Here is a 19,290-nt window from a genome sequence, read left to right as displayed (position 1 = left end):
GCTGTTACTGTAACCTGGGCCTCCATGGAAAGGGAGGCGTCAAGGATTACACCCAAACTCTTAACGGAAGGCACTGGCACTAATTAGGCCCCCGCAAGAGAAGAGAGTTGGTCCCTCATCCCCATGCCATCCCGACCCAGCCAGAGGACCTCTGTCTTCGGAGGATTTAGTTTCAATCGTCTCCCATGAAACCATCCAGTCACAGCCTCTAAGCATCTGGTCAGTATGTCTGGGGCCGAGTCGGTGTGGCCATCCATCAGCAGAAGCTCCGGACAATCTGGGCAAGGGGGCGCATAAAGATGTTAAAAAGCATCGGGGAGAGGATTGCACCCTGCAGCACTCCACACACCAAGGAATGGTATGACAACATCTCCCTCCCTAGCCCTGTATCCCCACATCGATGAGGCAGTGGTCCAGAAGATCATGATCGCCCATATCAAAGGCCGCTGGCAAATCTGAGAGAATCAGCAGTCCCAACCCACCTCGATCCAGTTGTCTACGGAGATCATCTGTTAGGGCAACCAGAGCTGTCTTGGTCCCAAAACCAGGACGGGAACTGGACTGAAATGGATCTAAAGCCAATGTTTCCTCCAGAAACCTACCAAGCTGCTCAGCAACCGCTCGCTCAATTATCTTACCCAGATACGGAAGATTCGGAACTGGGCGGTAATTGGATAGATCTAAAGGATCTAATGAAGTTTTCTGTAAGAGTGGACACAACACTGCTTCCTTCAGCTACCCCAGGGAATGTCCTCGTGCCAAGGGACAAATTGATAATTTGAACCAGGGGGATCCGCGCGATGTCTGGGCACGCCCTAATCAGCCAAGACGGGCACGGATCAAGGAAGCAAGTGGTGGGCCTGCCGGCTTGGAGGAATCTATCCACATCAGCAGGGAGTATCTGATCGAAATGGTCCAACAGTGGACCCGAAGACAGTTGAGGGGCCTCCAGTTCTATTGTTGTTGTTGTTTAGTCGTGTCCGACTCTTCATGACCCCATGGACCAGAGCACGCCAGGCACTCCTGTCTTCCACTGCCTCCCGCAGTTTGGTCATTACTGTATCTAAATTCGCAGGGAGGTCACGGCAGAGCAACAGGAGTTTCTCTGCAAAAAAAAGCTCGCAAATGCCTCACAGCTATGAGTGGAATTTGTGCTTAAATTCGGTTGTCCCCCTACGGATGTTATCAACCTAAATTTTCTAAAAAGTTGTGCCGGGCGAGAGCTAGTGGATGCAATGGAAGCTGTGAAGTAAGATATTAGGGTAACTTGCCTACCAAAACGCGTGGTCAGACAAAATTGCACGGCAAAACAATTCTGTCAAAAGAAAATGCTGGCAAATCTTCAAAAGGGCTTAAAAAACTGAAAGAGAAACTGAAACTGACAGATTCCACCATCCTTAGATTCTACCCCCTGGAAGAAATTCTAGGGAATAAATTATAGGGCTACCCACTCACAGAAGTATCTGAAAAAAATTGGTACCATGGCAGAGGTTTCTGCAATAAGAGGTTTCCCTATAATCTCTCTCTCTCTCTCTCTCTCTCTCTCTGTGTGTGTGTGTGTGTGTGTGTGTGTGTGTGTGTGAGAGAGAGAGAGAGAGAGAGAGAGAGAGAGAGAGAGAGAGAGAGAGAGAGAGAGAGAGAGAGTTATTCCTAGTCAGGGGACATATCCATCCTTTCTGGGGCAGCACTGATCAAGAGCCTCTGATCCAGAGGAAGCCATGGATCCTGGTCATCGAACTGATGTAAAAAAAAACCTCCACACACCTTCATTTGGGTTTCAGGTCCCCTTTGCATGCATCAGAGACGGAGCGGAATTTTAATAAACACATTGGCATCAAATTCCCCCAACCTTGCCAGACATTAGTGTTTTAGCATATCGGGGCCAGCTCTTTCAGGAGAAATAGCTTTCCTCTTCCCATGCTGTCAGGACCTGGCAGAAGTTCTTTCTGCTGATGTCAAGAGGAGGAGATGGAAAGGGGAAGGCTTTAAATAAGCATATTAACTGGATCCTGCCTGACAGTTCCATGTTTTGCTTCACTCTTGGATTAATTCCACAAGAAATTCTTCGTGAATGGGAAACAGAGGACTCAATCCAGCCAGACTTAAGCACTGTTGAACCCTGTTGGGTTCTTAAATGCCCCACTGAAATCAGCGGGCTTAATTTGGGGCCAAACCATGTCCACAGCCTTCAGGATTTTCCCTTCAAAGGATTTCTCTGTAGACTTCTCTTTGTTCATATGAGTTTATGCAGTTATCATTACACAAGAGCCCTGCTGCAAAGTTTCGCCCCAGACATCTATGGGGGTGAAGTGGGGCCTGAAATTTGCATCCAGCACCGAGGGCCTTCTGGCGGTTCCCTCACCGCGAGAAGTGAGGTTACAGGGAACCAGACAGAGGGCCTTCTCAGTAGTGGCACCCGCCCAGCAGATGTCAAGGCAATAAACAACTATTTTACTTTTAGAAGACAACCGAAGGTGGCCCTGTTTAGGGAAGTTTTTAATGTTTGATGCTGTACTGTTTTTAATAGTCAGTTGGAAGCCGCCCGGAGTGGCTGGGGAAACCCAGCCAGATGGGCAGCGTATAACTAATTATAATAATATTATTATTATTAAGGCTACTTCCCCTGACACAAAGGACACTGAGGACCATCACCTCACCAACAAGCTTACCTGGCCTCAATAAAAATGTATCTATTGCCACAGTCCCCACATACGCACCTTCTATCATCTATATAACAAAATTCTGGCCTTTATTACTTCTTTCTGCCCCATAATCGCTTCTTCCTCACTTACTTTGGTCCCTCAAGATGAGTTATTGAAGAAAAGAGTGAAGTGAATAAAACCTTGATTGCGTAGCTCAGTCAGTTAGAATGTAGTACTCATAAGGCCCAGGTTTGATCCCCATAAGGAACAGCTGCATATTCCTGCAGTGCCGGAGGCTGGACTATATGATCCTCAGGGTCCCTTGCAGCTCTACAGTTCCATGCTACTACTGCCACCAATTCCACGGTAGGTTTGTGACAGCCACACCAAGAAGCCAGTATGTCCTCACCTACTCATCAGGAAGTAGGACCAGTTGACTTCAGCGGGACTTAATTCTGAGGAGACATAGTTAGGATTGCACTCTTTGCTCTTGAAATGGGTCTGCTTGCATCAATTCAGGTTTGGTCCAGACTCTGACTGGACCTACTGAGTGACCTCCAAAATGCAGTAACTCATTATAGCTTTAACTTTGCTATTGCTGCTTTAATGTGGTGCTGCAGGGCCAAGCCGCCATCTTTGTTGTTGTTGTCGTTGTTGTTGTTGTTGTTTAGTCATTTACTCGTGTCTGACTCTTCGTGACCCCATGGACCAGAGCACGCCAGGCACTCCTGTCTTCCACTGCCTCCCGCAGTTTGGTCAGACTCATGTTGGTGGTTTCGAGAACACTGTCCAACCATCTCGTCCTCTGTCTTCCCCTTCTCCTAGTGCCCTCCATCTTTCCCAACATCAGGGTCTTTTCCAGGGAGTCTTCTCTTCTCATGAGGTGGCCAAAGTATTGGAGCCTCAGCTTCAGGATCTGTCCTTCCAGTGAGCACTCAGGGCTGATCTCCTTCAGAATGGATAGGTTTGATCTTCTTGCAGTCCATGGGACTCTCAAGAGTCTCCTCCAGCACCATAATTCAAAAGCATCAATTCTTCAGCGATCAGCCTTCTTTGTGGTCCAGCTTTCAGCCACCATCTTAGATGGCTTTAAATGGAATGAGACAAGTTAATGGAGGGTGAGTTAGCTGGAATAGATGGGCCCTTGGATCTGTCCTAACTGGGGGTGCAATAGGGCCCTGTTTTCCATCCCCTGTGTATCACATGCAGAACCCTTTCCATTCTGCTGCAGGTTGTTTTCTGCCAAAGACCACACCATTCATCTCGCTGCCCGCCGGTATGAAGTTACCTCACTTACGCAATTAATTACATGAATTACAAAAATTGCATTGTCAGCATGCTGGTTCACTCCATCCATTTCGATGCAAAGGAAATGCAATGCAAACGAGGGATGGAGGAGTGATCAATTAGGTATCGTTTTGCAGACAGAAAGCAACAACAATGGCAAACGCTGGTTGCATTTGCTGGGTTGATTTCCATGCTGGACATGGGGCAAATAAATGAACATTAGTGGTTTCCCCTCTGGTTTTCACTGGAGTTCTTATATAGTTCTTAAATAGTTCTTCTGATGGTCTTACTTTTAAAGGCACCCATTCATTAATTAGGCGATGAACTGTTTAAGTTTAACGGGATTTTCATCAGTACCCTATCCAAGGCCTTTAACTGTCACTCAACACACAAGCGCATCCCCATTGTTTGACCCCCAAATGCAGCCCAGGTGCAAACGATCTCTCCCGCCTGCGTCCCACTTGCTCACAGATTGCTTCTCCGGCTGCTTCCCATCGACAGCTCTATCTGTTTTATGTTCTGTTAGCAATGAACTAGGCGGCTAGGTTGTTAACTGAGTCTTGCAGCACTTTCCCTCCTCGCTGCCGCCACGCTGGAGCAGTGGAAGTTATTATTACCGAAACATCTCTTCCTCGTTCTCTTTTCACAGGCTGCTGACATTCTGCGGAGGAAAAACGTCGGTAAAAAGAGTTCCAGACCTGGTGATAATCCAAGGCAATGTTTCTTTGAGGGCCTCCTTCATTTATAAAAGAAAAAAAGAAAAGCCTTTCCTCCCACTGCAGAATTGTCTTCTGGCCAGCCAAAGGATTCTTTCTGTTTTATCTGAAAAGGGATGAACATAGCTAACACAGGGGATGGGGACAGGCAGTGAAGCCTTCTCCTAGGCCCACAAAGGGATGAAGGGCCCACACTGTGTGGGTGGGCAAAGGAGTATTTCACTCTGGAACTCTCACGGTAACTACAAAGGGACATGTTATGTACTGAGCTGAATCATAGAACAATAGGATCCAGAATCAGCAGTCTGATTGGTCCGCAGGAGCCACCCAATCCAACTCCAGGTGGAAGTGAATCCGCAACCTGATTGGCCTGCAGGAGCAGCCAATAAGGTGGCTGGCAGAAGTGAATCCACAACCTGATTGGCCTGCAGGAGCAGCCAATCAGGCTGCTGGCAGAAGTCAATCCACAAACTGATTGGCCCACAGGTGTAGCCCTGAAGTAGCCAATCACACAAAGCCCATTGTGTAAATAATGTATATAAGCAGATGGTTTTGGGAAAAGGGCATTATTCTCTTCTTCTCCTTGATGACTACGAGCTGAATAAAGAGCATGAAATTCACTCTCGACTCCGAGTATATTTCAGGACAGTTTCCCATTGTGAGGTAGAAGAGGTCCTTGGGAAGGTTGGATAGAGCTCGCTGATCACCTTTTCCCTAAAAAATGTAAAGGTAAAGGACCCCTGGGTGGTTACGTCCACTCAAAGGTGACAATGGGGTTGCGGCGCCCATCTCGCTTTCAGGCCAAGGGAGCCAGCGTTTGTCCACAGGCAGCTTCCCGGGCCATGTGGCCAGCATGACTAAACTGCTTCTGTCACAACGAAACACCATGATGGAAGCCAGAGCACATGGAAACCCTGTTTACCTTCCCGCTGCAACGGTATCTATTTATCTACTTGCACTGGTGTGCTTTTGAACTGCTAGGTCGGCAGGAGCTGGGACAGAGCAACAGGAGCTCAGCCCATCGCGGGGATCCCCGGAGCCACAAGTCTGTAAGGGGCTAACTTGCAGAGGCATTAGTACTAGCAGCATACCCTCCAACATTCCTCCGGTGGAAATCGGGGCATTTTTCACTCCCCACCCCACTGGCCCTCCTCGTCAATAAATACATTTTAAAAGGGGCAAGATTAGATGTGGATGCACAAAACCATTTTAAAAAAAAATCAGACTCCTTGCACTCTACTCGGCTCCCCCTTCCTTCCTGTGCATGGCAGCTCTGCCTGCTCCTTAGAGCTGGCACATCAAACAGGGCCGGTCCTCAGTGGCCGCAGCCTCTCCTCCTCCTCCTCCTCCTCCTCCTCCTCCTCCTCCTCCTCCTCCTCCTCCTCCTCCTCCTCCTCCTCCCTCGCTCTCCAGCAGCTGCTACAAGCTGCCCATGGGCAGAGGACAGCAGCAGAAGCCGTGGAGAGGCCATGGAGAGGCCACGGGATGTGCCTTCTCAACCGCCACTGCTGCCGTCAGTCAGGACAAGCACAGGCTCACCCCCCTCCTTGAGCTCAGAGGCAGCAACACTGGAGAGGAAAATAGGGACCTTCCAGGATCATATCAGAAGCTGGGACATTTGGAGGGTATGTAGAAATTCCAAGACACTTGGAGGGCAGTGCCGGATTTACGCATAAGCTAAACAAGCTATAGCTTAGGGCCCCACTCTCTTGGGGTACATTTCCAAAATATAAGATACAAAACAAAATAAAACCTACATACAGCAACAGTGTTTTTTTGTTGTGTAGGCTCCTATTCGTTATGTGCAAATGGCTCTAGATACCTATTAGGTCCATAAATTACCATATAGCAGGTGGCGCTGTGGGTTAAACCGCAGAGTCTAGGGCTTGCTGATCAGAAGGTCAGCGGTTCGAATCCCTGCGACGGGGTGAGCTCCCGTTGCTTGGTCCCAGCTCCTGCCCACCTAGCAGTTCAAAAGCACATCAAAGTGCAAGTAGATAAATAGGGACCGCTCCAGCGGGAAGGTAAACGGCGTTTCTGTGTGCTGCTCTGGTTCGCCAGAAGCGGCTTTGTCATGCTGGCCACATGACCTGGAAGCTGTCTGCGGACAAACGCCGGCTCCCTCGGCCTATAGAGCGAGATGAGCGCCGCAACCCCAGAGTCAGACACGACTGGACCTGATGGTCAGGGGCCCCTTTACCTATATAAAGGTAAAGGTAAAGGGACCCCTGACCATTAGGTCCAGTCGTGACCGACTCTGGGGTTGCGCGCTCATCTCGCATTATTGGCCGAGGGAGCCAGCGTATAGCTTCCAGGTCATGTGGCCAGCATGACAAAGCCGCTTCTGGCAAACCAGAGCAGCACATGGAAACGCCGTTTACCTTCCCGCTGTAGCAGTTCCTATTTATCCACTTGCATTTTGACGTGCTTTATTCAACACCAAAAACAGTGACAATTTGTTGTTAACAAAGGACAGCTGGACATATAAAGTGCCCCATTACCTTCAGTAGCTTAGGGCTTCATCAAACCTAAGTCCGGCCCTGTTGGAAGGTATGTAATAGAAGTAATATAGTTGAAATGAATTGCCTTATTCTTCCTACGGTAGTTGGGTTTTAAAAAAATAGTTTGGTCATGAAAAGTCTTGTAGGATAGCAACCATCTACCTGCTTGGGAATTACAGAAGCATTAATATCAACAATCAGCATGGTGTGTGGACGTGTTTATGATGTGACTTTGTCGCAGGAAATGGTAGCATCTGGCAACCTACGTATTAGCGGGCAAGTACGTAGTTAATAACAATTAAGTCTTGTAGTTTTGTATGCTACTTCAGCCTAAACTTACAACAGATCCTCCAAGTGTCCTTATTTTCTGGGGATTGTTCCAGATTTACAGCAGCTGTCCCAGTTTCTGATTTAATCCCGGAATGTCCTGCTTTTCCTAAGGATGGACCTATTTTCACCAGAGAAATATTGGGAAGGTATGGCTTACCTTCCAAGTGCCGGACTGCAGAATCCAGGACCGGCAGCCGTGTGACACCGGAAGTTGTGTCGATGTAACTTCCGGTGTCACTTTGCCCTTCTATGGGAACCCAAAATGGCCGCCGCCGGATTCGAAAGTCGCTTGTACGCATGTCAGGAAGTGCGCCGACGCAACTTCCAGTGTTGCTCCGCCCATCTATGGGCACCAAAAATGGCCGACGACGACACCGGAAGCCGCGTCTATGCACTTCCGGACATGCGTAGATGCGACTTTTGAAGCCGGCGGCGGCCATTTTTGGTGCCCAAAGAAGGGCAAATCAGAAAGAAAAAAATGGCCGCCGGCAGGAGAAAATAATGGAGAAAAACGGGAGACGAAGTGATACGGGGGACCACCGGGAAAAGGTAAGTAAAAACAGGGGTTTCCCGGGGAAAACGGGGTACTTGGCAGCTATGAGGTATGGTAGGGCATCCCTGTTTTCATCAGAGAAATGTTGGAGGGTATGCTACAAAATCTGTTTGTCCAGAGACCACGGTGGAACAGACAAAATGAACTCGTTTTCCTAGAGATTTGAAGGTAGCACGACAACTGCCGTGAGCAACTTTGTGCGGAATTCACTGGCTCCGGCACCTGGTGAAGGTTAGACCATCAATGAGTGTATCCTGGCCTTGTGCCCGGGATGTAGATGGTTAGGCCCAACCGCAGCCTCTGAAGGCCGAGGGGGAAGACTTCTCAGCGCATCTAGGGTTTAATTTAATGTTATATGCATACTGACTTGCTAAACTGTTTTAACACAGCCTGTGACTCCCCGTGGCATGCAAATTAGATCAGCATGATACAAAATATTTACCACCATGAGCAAACATTTTCAGACGGTGGATCTGGCACATTGGTTTTCTCCAACATTAATGATTTGCAGCCCTAATGTGTTTTAAAGAAAAGTGGATTATCTTCCAAACAACAAAACTGAAATTTCAGCAACAGCGTCAGTTGCCTTTAAACTAAATTGCCGATGAGGTGTAAGAATCGCTGCTGAGAAGCAGTGGCTAAAACTTAATGCATTTGTTTGTTTCAGCCGATGCTTTTTGTTCTTTTTAATTCTCCCCTCTCCATCCCCACAACTCGCCTTTCTTCTTTCTTTCTTTCTTTCTTTCTTTCTTTCTTTCTTTCTTTCTTTCTTTCTTTCTCTCTCTCTCTCTCTCTCTCTTCTTGCTTAATTCCTTAGTCAACAGGAAGATCACTTAAATTAGCAAAAAACAGATTTCTGCTTCATTAGCTCTGAAAAGGCGCCTTTGATTTATGCACATCTTGTGCATAACTGCACATGCATTTATTTTAAAAGTGTAATATTGATTCGAATCAAAATCTATTGGCCACCTTCTCTGAAAAATGTAATAAAACATCCACTGGCTACCAGAAGAATTCCTGCAAAACAACAACAAGAGGAGCAGCAGCAGCAGCAATGAACCCCAAACTTAAATAACTAAAAAAACAAACGCTTTCTAAAAACAAGATGCTAGAAGGCTAGTCTTTAACCTTGAGTCTCCCTTCCCTATAGCACTTTTGTTTCACTGTGTACAGTAAGCACTGCTGATACACTGGTTGTGGGGGGGGCATTGGGGGAGAGGTATTACCTCTGGTGGAGGGCATGTTGTGGTTCTTCTGGGGTAGTTTGTCCACCTTTGGCCTCCAACCCGCACTCAGCTCTCACCTGTGGCTCCTAGAACCTGTCATCCCTTGAATTCAAGATAGGGAAGCAGGGTTCCCCTCTGGCACCTTGAGGGATAAAAAGCAGAGAGAGAAAATGGCTTGGACCTCAATATCCACCCATGGAAGGGGGTGAGTGGAAGGTCACTTTCTCACTGACTCCTCTCCATGGAAGTCCCACTAAGAGAGTTGCACTCACAGATGGTGCCTTTCCCCTGATTTTCCCAGATCTCCTCCTGGGATCTCCTGCCTCTAAAGTATATGCTCTGCCCCTGAGGTTTAACCCTTCCTCTCTAATATAGTGCCTATGCTGTGAGCTGCCCATCGTTCTGCCCGGACACTGAGGTCCAGGACCAAGGGCCTTCTGGCGGTTCCCTCACTGCGAGAAGTCAAGTTACAGGGAACCAGGGCCTTCTTGGTAGTGGCACCTGCCCTGTGGAATGCCCTCCCACCAGATGTCAAAGAGAAAAATAACTACCCGACTTTTAGAAGACATCTGAAGGCAGCCCTGTTTAGGGAAGCTTTTAATGTTTGACGGACTACTGTATTTTAATATTTTGTTGGAAGCTGCCCAGAGTTGCTGGGGAAACCCAGCCAGATGAGCGGGGTATAAATTATTATTATTATTATTATTATTATTATTATTATTAATGAGCCATGAATTCCCCAGATGCAATGCCACCTCTGCTATGAGTTCACCAGGTTACCTTTGAAAGTCTCTCTTGGTGTAGTGTGGTGTGATGGTTAAGAGCGGTAGACTCGTAATCTGGGGAACCGGGTTCGCGTCTCCGCTCCTCCACATGCAGCTGCTGGGTGACCTTGGGCTAGTCACACTTCTTTAAAGTCTCTCAGCCCCACTCACCTCACAGAGTGTTTGTTGTGGGGGAGGAAGGGAAAGGAGATTGTTAGCCGCTTTGAGACTCCTTCGGGTAGTGATAAAGCGGGATATCAAATCCAAACTCTTCTTCTTCTTCAATGCCTCTCCCCAATCTGAAACCGAGAGATAATAATGCAGAGTTAGCTTATGGGGTTGTGGAAGAATTACTGAGTTAGTGTATGTGACACGCTTGGAACACTCTGAGATGCTTCATAAATGATGCTTGTTATTCCCAGGAATACGCATTCTGCGTGTATCATATTCCAGACTCTAAACAAAATGCCACACATTGAGAACAGAAGAGCATGAAGATTCCCACTGCATAAACAGAAGTTGGCTTTTTATTTTTATTTTTGTGGCGGTGTGCGTATGTGTGCATTGACAAAAAGAGATTACTTAGTAATTTAGGAGTCTATAGGGGTCTCTCCTGCAGAGCAACCTTAGCTCAGGTTTATTAATGCTGCTGTATCGCTCACCCTTGCAAATGAGAGTTTGATGGAGAAAAATCTCACAGCATCTCAATCCCCCACACCACCACACACAACCAACAAGGTGTGTTTGAATACAAAACAGCCACCTGGCCCGATCCCTCTCCACAGATCAGCAGTGAGCGCTGTACAAAGGGTTAAAATTCCTTTAGCATCTTAAGTACAGTTAAGAGGCTGAAACAAAGGCCTAGTTATTTTCCAATACTATACACTTCTCTAGCTTGCTGAAGAGTTTGCAACACTGATTAAGCACTCAACTAGGGCTGATGAGGTGTTCAATAAAATCAGCCCGTTGCACTTCACAGCGCCGAAAGAAGCAAAATGAACAGAGCTCCACTGAAGAACCTTGTTTTTCTCGTAATTGGAAACACAGTGAATCTTTCCTCTCAAAATTAGTTGTACATTTGGATTTCCCTAGCTGAGATTGCCACAGCACGGGCAAATCATTCAGGCTATCAGCAGAGAATAAATATATTCCCTCTCCCTTAGGCTGAGTCCAGCTTCCACAAGTCTTTCAATCCCACCCTCTTGCAGAAGTTGCCATTTATGCGAGGAATTCTGGGCAGTTCTTGGCAGAGTACTTTGTTTTTATTAGCCCGGCATCTCCCTTATCCAATTATCAGGCTGCAATAGGAGAAACCGCTCCTGCCGGTGCTAGGATATATTTCAGGATTCCGAAATTGGTGCTTGTTTCAAAATCGGGTGGCTTTTCTGCATTTCCGTTGAATCGCCGAAAAGCACACCACTCTAGTTAGCGGCTCCAAGCAGAACTGATTTAGGTTCTTGCCATTTCTAGGAATGACTTTGAACACAGAGAACAGCTCATAAAGGCCCCTGCTGGTTGGCCTCTCTTTGTCTGGCCACAGCATATAGAGACCCTGGCCAAAAAAAGCAGCTCTGCGCCTTAAGAGCCTAAAATCTAAAGAGGCAAGACAGAAAGCAAGAAGGGAACGAGAGGTGAGGCCGTTTGCCAAAGCAACAGGGACGTGGCCAGAATACAGGTCTTGGGTGAAACATCAACCCATTTGCTATACCAGGCACCGCCCCAATGCATTGATAGAGTGTGCACCTTCACAGAAGGTGCATTTGTTTACAACATCCCTCAATCCCAGCTATAATGAGTTTATCCTTTGTCAGCTTTAGCGCTTTATTTAAAAAAAAAATTATTGCATTAGCCGGTTGGCCATAGCACATAACACATAAAACATAAAAAATTAAAAATCCTAGCGGTAACCTATTATGCAGAGCATGTATCGAACACACTTACAAAACATCGGATATAAAAACATGCGATATAAAACAGAATTTGGTAAAAACTAGGATGCATCCAGAATTAAGATTGCCGGAAAAAATATCAACAACCTCAGATATGCAGATGACACAACCTTGATGGCAGAAAGTGAGGAGGAATTAAAGAACCTTTTAATGAGGGTGAAAGAGGAGAGCGCAAAATATGGTCTGAAGCTCGACATCAAAAAAAACTAAGATCACGGCCACTGGTCCCATCACCTCCTGGCAAATAGAAGGGGAAGAAATGGAGGCAGTGAGAGATTTTACTTTCTTGGGCTCCTTGATCACTGCAGATGGTGACAGCAGTCACGAAATTAAAAGACGCCTGCTTCATGGGAGAAAAGCAATGACAAACCTAGACAGCATCTTAAAAAGCAGAGACATCACCTTGCCGACAAAGGTCCATATAGTTAAAGCTATGGTTTTCCCAGTAGTGATGTATGGAAGTGAGAGCTGGATCACCGAAGAATTGATGCTTTTGAATTATGGTGCTGGAGGAGACTCTTGAGAGTCCCATGGACTGCTAGAAGATCAAACCTATCCATTCTGAAGGAAATCAGCCCTGAGTGCTCACTGGAAGGACAGATCGTGAAGCTGAGGCTCCAATACTTTGGCCACCTCATGAGAAGAGAAGACTCCCTGGAAAAGACCCTGATGTTGGGAAAGATGGAGGGCACTAGGAGAAGGGGACGACAGAGGACGAGATGGTTGGACAGTGTTCTCAAAGCTACCAACATGAGTTTGACCAAACTGCGGGAGGCAGTGGAAGACAGGAGTGCCTGGCGTGCTCTGGTCCATGGGGTCACGAAGAGTCAGACACGACTAAACGACTAAACAACAAACAACAGGATGCATCATGTGTGTTTTGTCCATTGGAGAATGTTTAGTGAAATCCGCGTCTAGAGAAAATTAGCCAGTCGAGAGAGCTCTGAGTTTCAGGGCCTGCAAGATATAAATGGCCACTCTGCGGGTAACCCTGGGGTTAGCGTCCACCAATAGAAATTTCATGCGGTCATCTTCCAAGGCGATAAGGAGCGCTTTATTCAAACCCTGTAATCGAGGCTGTCTGCCACCGCTGAAGCATCACACACAGTTTGATCTGATTGTGGACTGAGGTTTGAATAAACTTGGGTTTAAAAAAACGAGTCTGGAACACCATAAAAATAAAATAAAATGGCCAAGCTCAAAGCTCTGTATTTCTTTTCTGCTGGCATAATAACTCAGAAACTTATTATTGCTGGGAGATTTGGGTCTCTCTCTCTCTCTCTCTCTCTCTCTCTCTCTCTCTCTCTCTCTCTCTCTCTCTCTCTCTCTCTCTCTCTCCTGACAAGTCCCCAGAGAGAAATGCTAGTGAAAGTAAAAGGTTTTGATTTTAAAGAAAAAATGCCTTTAGAAGAGGAAGTCTAACTTCTAGAAGACCTAAATGGGGGTTCCGAGCTCTGGCGGGACTGTGGTGGGTAAATCAGGGCAGCAAACACAGCAGAGTTGTTAACACTGCTTTGTATCTGCACAGGATCTGGTCCGTTTTGCACAGGAGGAAACACAGAAACCCGTTCCTGTGTGCTCTTTATTCCCTGTTTTTCTTCCTCTGTGGGAGAAACCTGTTAGTTCCAGGACTGCAAACTTTGAAAAGGCAAGAGTGATGGATGGCTGTTGCAGCCTAGGAGGCATTAATTGGGAGGGGGAGGAGAGAGAGAGAGAGAAGAAGAAGCAGCACACAAGTAAAAACACTTACCAGGACTATAGATCTACTTAACAGGCTAGCTTGGTAATGTATCAACACAGCTGGAAGATGTCTATAAAGGGAACTCAGGCTTGATTTAAGATAACCGTCTGGTGGCATTCAACTGGTGGCTTTTAGGGAACGCTTTCCCGTGCAGCAGTGGAACGCCGACCCCGGGAACTCCTCCGGCAGCTCCATTAGTGATTCCTTCCTACCTTGAGGAACAGCACGATGTACAAATAAGGATACGCTTTTCAGAAAGCATCTCCTGGCCCCGGGGGTCAGATTGCTTTGCTTTTAGAAAAAGCAGGGGCAGCCGGAGATGTGGTTTAACATTTAGTCCTACAAAAGGCTTCTGGGAAAGTGTCGCCATCAAAAGGGGAACCTTCTGAAAATGACTTAATCCAAGCCAATTGATGGCGGAGACTTGAAGACTATAATTTGCTTGATGTCGGCGGTCGGCTCTGAAGGCTGCTTGAAGACTACAATCAGTGCAGCTCTTAAGGAGGAGGCAGACCACCACGAGCCTACAGTGATGGGGTTCTGGTTCCCAGAGTCTGCACTTGGCTTCCTGCAGCCTTAGAAGGCTGCAGTCCAAAAAAAGTGGTTGTCCAGGTCATGAACTCTAAAGCTCCGAGCAGCTTGTGTCCATATATCTTGGAGACAACTCCCAGAGGGAGAGCTGTCTGTGTCAAGTCCGTTGCAACAAAGCCAACCAAAGAGCCTTGTAGCCTCTCAAAGGTGAACAAATTTAGCATGGTGTCCGCTTTTGTGAATTATAGGACACTTCCATCTAGGGAGGAGCAAATTGGTCAGTTTTGGTTCCTCTCATTTCTCTAGTCCTAAATTCAGCTAACCAGATTTCCACATCAGTTTGCAATTTTTTTTAAAAAAAACCTAATGAAAATATACCAGCTTTTTAGTACACTTCTCCTAATATATACTCTTTTTTTGTATTTTTGCATGCAGTTTTCCATCATGTAAATCCATTTTGGCATACTTCCCACTAGTATGCGTGTTTTGGTATAAACTTTTTGGGTTAACACACTGCATCGCACGTTCAGAAAAGTGCAAGCTTCCAAGGATCGCTGCATTTTGGTTTGCATACTGTTTCAGGAAGTGTAACTATCAGCCCAAATGCCTTCCCCACTCCTACTTGCACTCGGTCAAGTGGAATGTAGTGTTACTATTTGCAATGTAATCTCATTAGGAATATATTTCACAAAGAATAGATAAGGCACCCCCAAACTTCAGCCCTCCAGATGTTTTGGACTACAATTCCCATCTTCCCCGACCACTGGTCATGTTAGCTAGGGATCATGGGAGTTGTAGGCCAAAACATCTGGAGGGCCGCAGTTTGGGGATGCCTGGAATAGATGGTATTGGGGCAAGGATGTGGCAGTTGGAATTTGGAAATTGGGAGTTGACAGTTGGCGGTTTGGAGTTGGTTGGTGAGTGTAAATAATGCTTGTTGTTCAACTGTTGCATGTGGAGACCTTTTAACCACCCCCCGAAATAAATTCAAACAAGACTCAAAATTTTGGTTTGTTTTTTGGCAGAATTTCGGCCACAACTTTATTGATTACAATCAAGTGAGTGGTTGCATAGGCTCTGGTTTGACTAGCTCCCTGCACCCTTGCAGGCAACGCTGACCCTGGGCACCAACCATAGGTCAGCCTCGGGTGAATACCTGGGGCAGTGGCAAGCAGGAGCCCTGCTAGGCCTCCAGCCAGATGAGCCCTGGACTCAGGCTCCGGGCACAACCCCTCACAGGGAAGACCAACCACGAGTCTGTGGATTCCTTTTAGAGGAATACCCAATGCATAGGGATAGCTAGTCATCCTGCCACCCTATCCACCTGAACCAGAGCCTATCCGCAACCTTACAAGTTGTGATGATTTGCTACGCAAAACCCAAATGGCACCAGCCAATCAGCCAAGTGGGGAAAATTCCCGCCATGCCCCTGTCCCAACGACAGGCAACACACAATGGCATAGCAAAATCAAGCGTTCAAGCCCTAAAATTAGGGAGAGGTGGGCGGGTGTTCCGATGTACAGAGCCGAAAAGAGGAAGCTCGGGGACATGTGCATGGGCTTAAATAGAGGTCCCTCGGTTGCTTTGACTGGCGTCCCTCTTGCCCAATTGCTCCCGAGATTGAGGGTACCTCCAATAGGGTGTTGTGGCTATCCAAACGTTCCCACCCACAACACAGGGTCTGGTTGCCATGTCCCACCGCAACACTTGCCCTCTTGTTAGGGAGGACCTGATTTACCAGCCTGACAAGTAAAAATATTTATATTCAACTCTGTGTGTGTGTGTGTGTGTGTACACGTACACAAATAGCTAAGATGTGGTACATGAAAACTTATGCCATATACTACATTTGTCAGCCTTCTTAGAAACAGCCTTCCTCTTTCTGGAGAGATCTGACCCTCATCACAAAGAACCGTAGGAGCAACCAACCAAACCCAAATCATGGCATGTTAACTGTGCCATTCATCTCAACTCCGAGAGCATTCTTGACAGGTGCTCCACAATCAGAAGCAGCCCAAGACATTTTGCTGCCTGAAGCAGCACTGCCAATGGCATCCGGCCTCCAAGCCAAGGTGCATGGCAGCCTGGTCAAAGGAAGTAACTCAACCATTTGTTGCTATTTCGTGACACCCAGATCAGCTGCTGGAGAGCAGCTGCCTCACTCTGTCTAATGCAGGCATCCCCAAACTGCGGCCCTCCAGATGTTTTGGCCTACAACTCCCATGATCCCTAGCTAAGAGGACCAGTGGTCAGGGATGATGGGAATTGTAGTCCAAAACATCTGGAGGGCCGAAGTTTGGGGCTGCCTGGTCTAATGGTAGGGCAGAGAAGCAACCACAAAACTAGGAAAGCAACAGAATAAGTCTTCCCGTGGGGTACGGCTTGAAGTAGCAATTCTCCCCAAGGTGCATAAACCACACTACTATAACTAATCGGTACTCAAGCCATGCCCCTACATAAGGGTGGTTTTGAAATGTGTTGGTGGTGGAGATGCCACTTTATTCAAGCATGTGGAGTGCCTTCCTCTATTTCCCCCCCTAATGAGCAGGCTATTCTCTTCTCGTGACAATGTTGGATTTGCACCCCTGTCTGCAGAACCTCACAGGCAACAGGGCACGGCCAATCTCCCTTAATTCACCTGTGGAACAGATTATGGATGCTGAGTCCCTGTCTATCCAAAATAAAGGGACTACAGAAATGAACTCTAGGTTTGTAAAGTTTGAGAAACACTGGTGAACATGTCATTAGTCTTCGTGTCAGTAAATCCCTGCAGCCATTTATATATAATTAAGGGTCTGTAGTTACATGCCTTCTGAAATTGCTCCGTATGCTAGGACTAGGAACAGACGCCTCTTGTCAATTCCATTTTCTCTCAGCGCCTCCTTTTCCCAAGCTTTCTGTTTAGTATTTCCACGTCAGTTTGCCATTTATTCATTTGTGTGTGTGTGTGTGTTTGAATCGCTCGCAAAAATGTGCCAGCATTTGAGCATTCATTTCTCTTAATGCACACATTTCGATAAGCAATTTTGCAAGCAGTTTTCTCCAGTACAACCCATGTTTGTATGTCCTTTTCATTGCTATATGCATTTCAATCCATACTTTCTTTTAATACATGAATTTTGGTACACATTTTGGGGTATTGGAGACTTGCGTCTCGTAATCTGGAGAAGCTGACTGGAGGAGGGTTGGCTATCAAGAAATGTTTTCCTTTAAGTTATCCTTTCAATCTAAAGGTAAAGGTGCCCCTGACCATCAGATCCAGTCGTGTCCGACTCTGGGGTTGCGGCGCTCGTCTCGCTCTATAGGCCGAGGGAACCAGCGTTTGTCCGCAGACAGCTTCCGGGTCATGTGGCCAGCATGACAAAGCTGCTTCTGGCGAACCAGAGCAGCACACGGAAATGCCGTTTACCTTCCCGCCAGAGCGGTCCCTATTTATCTACCCTGTTTCTCATATTTTAAGACATACCCATAAAATAAGCCATAGCAGGATTTTTAAGCATTCAAGGAATATAAGCCATACCCCGAAAATAAGACATAGTGATAGGCGCAGCAGCAATGCCGGCCGCGGCAGGCGGAGGAGGAAAAAAATAAGACATCACTTGAAAATAAGCCATAGTGTGTTTTTTTGAGGAAAAAATAAATATAAGACATGTCTTATAATATGAGAAACACGGTACTTGCACTGCTTGGTGGGCAGGAGCTGGGACCGAGCAACAGGAGCTCACCCCATTGCAGGGATTTGAACCGCCGACCTTCTGATCAGCAAGCCCTAGACCCTGTGGTTTAACCCACAGCGCCACCTGGGTCCCTATCCTTTCAATCTATAACCTGCTTAAATTGTCAAACACGTTTTATTAGCTGTCCTGACCATCCATTGATTTGTACCTCTAAAATGTATGAGTTTATTGTTTTCTGCATTTTAAATAAATGTCCAATTTCCTTGGCGCCTAACATCCAGGAAGGGAGGGTCAGGAGCAGATGGTGGAAAGTAAAATATTGAAAAGCAACAGGCAGCCTGACCTACAAAGCAGGAGCTGAATCACCGTTGAATCTTGCACCCCTGAGAAGGCATTTAGGTGAGGTACGTAATCCTGGCCAGTCCCAACCAGAGAGCTGTCTTCGTGCTAAAGGAAAGCAGGATACCTGTTGAAATGCTCCACTCCATTCCACCGATGACGCTAGCTAGTCATCAGCACAAAAATTAGAGGACCAGGTTCACTGACACGGGCAGACGTATGTGCACCTTCCATTCCAGTGGTGTGTGTGATAATAAATAGAAATGGTGATGAAGCCTTGAGCGGGGAGAATGGGTGATAATTCATCCATTGTGCTTTATCCAGAACTAGAGAAAATGGGAGGATGTGGAGCTGATTAGCTGGACTGGAGCATCTATAGTCTGTTAGCCTGGAGCTCCATCAAGTGGACGATATAGAAAAAACACCAACGGGTGGCTAGTGGAATCTGTGAGTTTTCTGGCCTTTCTGGAAATCATTCGTCTCATCAGCATGCAGGCCTCAGGGCCACTTCACAGGCTGCAACTGTTCACCCTAAAATGCACAATTTTTGAAGTATGCACTGAAAAGTATGATGTGTCAATGCTGCGATGGAGTAGTCAGAGGATTCAGTAGAGTGCGCCCTTCAGAGGGCTCCTTGTCAATTTCATGTGTGGTGGCAAATCCAGATTCATTGTTGCATAGTGTCCATTAGTGGATTTTGACAGAGAGCTCCTTGGCAGAATTATATGCTCTGAACACATTTCCTCTTATGTTTTAGGTTGTGTTTCTTTCTTTTCTTTTAATTTTAAAAAACCTTTATTGAAATTTCAAATTAACCATACAATTAAAAACATACAAACAAAATAGATTAAATTAAAATATTGAACATCACAAACCAATATTAATAATATCAACAAAAATCAAAATCTTCTATTGAATGTCACGCATATATATATGCTTTGATTAACTCAAATCTTAATACTTATCATTACTTATCTTCTATAAATCGACTTCCGATTGTCTTTGTCCCGGGCTGTTGAGTCGTCTACCTATAT

The 19,290-nt window shown here is 46.5% G+C and overlaps 1 long non-coding RNA gene across 2 annotated transcripts; it reads right to left on the bottom strand.

Moving 5' to 3' along the window:
• Window positions 1-3,467: 3,467 nt before the first annotated feature.
• On the bottom strand, window positions 3,468-14,246 carry LOC148687468 (uncharacterized). 2 transcript variants are annotated; one of them, XR_015950221.1, is made up of 3 exons: window positions 13,719-14,245; window positions 10,191-10,318; window positions 3,468-4,751 (listed from the first exon to the last, which is right to left on the bottom strand). It is a non-coding gene; the product is annotated as an uncharacterized LOC148687468 (long non-coding RNA). The 2 variants fall into 2 exon arrangements; XR_015950217.1 differs by lacking the exon at window positions 3,468-4,751 and adding an exon at window positions 9,273-9,397 and having other exon boundaries at window positions 10,036-10,318; window positions 13,719-14,246.
• Between the last annotated feature and the right edge of the window lie 5,044 nt (window positions 14,247-19,290).

Source organism: Zootoca vivipara, chromosome 1 (assembly GCF_965207765.1).
Source record: "Zootoca vivipara chromosome 1, rZooViv2.hap1.1, whole genome shotgun sequence".
NCBI classification, from domain to species: domain Eukaryota; kingdom Metazoa; phylum Chordata; class Lepidosauria; order Squamata; family Lacertidae; genus Zootoca; species Zootoca vivipara.
Note: the sequence above shows the minus strand (reverse complement) of the source record. Positions and strands in the feature narration are given on the sequence as shown.